Here is a 3,453-nt window from a genome sequence, read left to right on the forward strand (position 1 = left end):
ACCAATGCCCTGCAATACCTTTTAGTTTATAAGCTGCATACTTCACACGCTTGTTTGCAGCGATTCCCATAAGCTCAAAGAACCTCTCAACTTCCATTAGCCAATCCAAGAACTCGTCAGCATTTAAATTTCCAGTGAAGTTAGGGATATCAGCCTTAATCTTAAAGTCTTCGCCTCCTTGACGTCGTTGATAAGTAGGTTCCCTTTCATTGAAGTTGGCAAATTCAATGAGTTCTCGTTGTGCGGTTTCTTCAAAGTCTTGGTCACGTTCAAACCCTCCGATACGTCGACCTCTTTGTTGATGGCCACGTCTACGGGCGAATCCCATAGCGCGTTGATCATCAATTCCCATGTGGCGTTCTCGGCGATGTCCACGACCTCCGGCAAATCCGTTGGTGCGATGAGCATCTCCTATTGGATTTATGTTCATCTGCCAAATTAATTGTCGAATTTCCTCCGTTGCATCTTGCACTGATTCTCTCACAAAATCTTGTGTCTGTTGTCGGAAGATTTCGAACTGGTCAGCTATAAGTTTCGAATGATCCCGTAAATCCTTCTGAATGTCTTTAATCGCACGACCAGCGTCGGCGAAGTTGGTGATGGTGATTTCGTCCACTGAATCGTCTCCCATTGAGCGGGCGAATCCCGGCTCTGGTTACCAAATGATACGGAAGCGTAATCACGATAGAAACAAGGTTTCGTCAAGCGTCGAAACCTTATGGAGTAAGCTAGAATCCACTAGCAAAACACAGGCACAAGCCTAAAACACAAGAGTTTCTATTCTAATTTCTTTTGGGTTTTCTTATTGATAACTTCCATCAAAATACAATTTAGCAGGGGCCTTATATAGGCATAGAAATAAACATAATCATACTAGAACTAGGAATCCTTTATTCTAAATAAAACTTAAATCCTAATGAAAACATAGAAAGTAAAATAATCCTAATGCTGATAGAAAATATGCAGGAACAAAGCTACTGCTTTGCAGATTCAAAGCTGCTGCTTTGACTTTGCCTTCCTAGCAAGCTGTGTCTTAAATGTTTGTGCAAGCTGTTCTATATCACCTTAATTCATTGTAAAGGTGTTTTACCTTTATCAATGCATATCTATTTTATTCACTGTCCATGACACAGTAGCAGAGCCAAGTACACCAGCAAAAAGAACTATGCAGCCCTGAAAAGAATTAACACTTAAGGAGCTTTTGAACATTGAAATAAAGAAGCAGAAAAGGTATTACCATATTGCATGTGTGTGTGTGTGCGCGTGTGTGTGTGTGTGTCATTATATATACATATATGTGTTGTGTGTTCAATGCATGTGTTACTCAGAATACTTATTAGAGAACAGTAACTATGCTTCTCTTTTAAATGGAATGATCTTTCATTACATTCTGGTATTCGTCACCTGCTCATCATTGTCATTTTCAAGTGCAACCAAATTGATCCCCTACTGAAAACATTTCACTTTGCCGAGGAGAAGGAAGCAAAGGGACGTCAAAGTAAGCATTGCTTATATCCATATATATGCATTTCGTTTCTACCTCAGTATCTATTTACATTACAGTAGTATGATTAAAATGAGATGGTCTGTATTACATTCTGATATTCATGTATTGTTAACGATTGTTGGCATTTTCATGTACAACTAAATTTATCCAGTAACTAACACATACCTCTTCACTTTGTAGAGGAGAAGGAAGCAATGGGACATCAAAGTAAGCATCCCTTATATCCATATCCATGCATTTTTTGTAGAGGAGAAGAAAGCAATGGGATATCAAAGTAAGCATCCCTTATATCCATATCCATGCATTTGTTTTCTTTCAGTGTTTATGTTGCAATGGTATGCTTTGCATTTGTTTTGTTTATCTTTTAACAGCTTTGTATCCATTGCCTGAATTTAAATATTCATATACCAGAGCTCAAGGAAGTGAATGTAAGGTCAAATCAAAGCAGGAGTAAGAAATATGTGTTTTTGTATATGCTATCCTTTTGATGCTAACAAGTTGGACATAGTTGGTTCTAACTACAGATACAATCCAGTGTTGCCTGGCAGTGGGAAGCATTTTGCTATCCAAAGAGACAATAGACTATTTTTTTGTGCCCAGTTATTTTGGTGTCTATAACACAATACTATGTATTATTGTTTTATATGTTATGTATATCGATAGCATCACCATGTGTATTTCTATTTTGTCATACATTTCCATTTACCATCATGAATTGCATGTCAAAAAATGTTATCCATTTCCTTTTTGTGACCAATGTCATTGTGCAATATCCATGTTATATTATTGTGTTTATAATTTTGTCGAACAACAACAACATTGATTCAAACAAAAACAATTGCGGTAGTTAATATCTGTCATTGCAAACCGCAGCAGCGCGCGGGCATCATCTAGTTATATACTATACTGTGATACTGAAAGATAGTACTGAATCCATGTATTTCCCTCTGTGCAGATATATATTGTTAGAATATAGGTATATATTGATAAGAATGCCTTGATGCCAGAGATAATGCAATTTTCACATCATAATACTGTATCTTTGGTAGTTGGACTGAATATTACTAAGGCGTATGTAGACACTATCATTGATGTTTTGTATCCATACTTTATTGTTCATCTCTGTTTTTTGTTTAAAGGATGAGAAGGTTCTGAAAAAAAATAATGTACCAGGGATGGGGCATGCTGCGATTCATGGATCTGAGAGGTTCACAATACTTGATATCGACTCCAGACTTCAGTCAGGTTCCAGAACTTGAGATCTTGGTGCTTGCAGATTGTAGAAGCTTGGTTGAAGTTCACCCATCTCTTGGATTTCTAAAGAAACTTTTCTTTTTGAATATGAGAAATTGCAAGTCTCTTGAGTGCATTCCACCTTTCACTAGTTTGGAATCTTTAAAAACTTTGAATCTTTCACTCTGTTCAAGACTGAAAAAATTTCCAGAAATTGAAGGAGATATGAAAAGCTCGTTGAAATTTATTTAGGTGAAACTTCCATAGAGGAATTGCCTCCATCAGTTGAAAGGTTGACTGGTCTTACCATGTTAAGCTTAAGAGACTGCAAACACCTCTTGTATCTCCCTGCTACCATTCAATTCTTGACATCCTTGAAAAGTCTGACTTTAATAGGCTGCTCAAACCTTGATAAGATACCTGAGAATCTGAAGTCTGTGGAATGTCTGGAGGAGCTGCTAGTAGATGGTACTGCTATAAAGGAGTTATCCTTCCTTGTTGGTATGAAGAATCTAAGATATCTATCCTGCGAAGGATGTAAAGGTCTTCATCACGCTTCCAATAGTTTGTTGCTGCCTGATTCACTATCAAGTTTATCTTGTTTGGTACAGCTGGACTTAAGTGATTGTGAAGAAAACTGGACACAAAATCTTGTGGAAGTTTTCTGATATATTTCTTGATAAACAGAAAGATTACAGATCTACTCTTTATAT

This window comes from Fragaria vesca, linkage group LG7, assembly GCF_000184155.1.
Source record: "Fragaria vesca subsp. vesca linkage group LG7, FraVesHawaii_1.0, whole genome shotgun sequence".
Classification (NCBI taxonomy): Eukaryota; Viridiplantae; Streptophyta; class Magnoliopsida; order Rosales; family Rosaceae; genus Fragaria; species Fragaria vesca.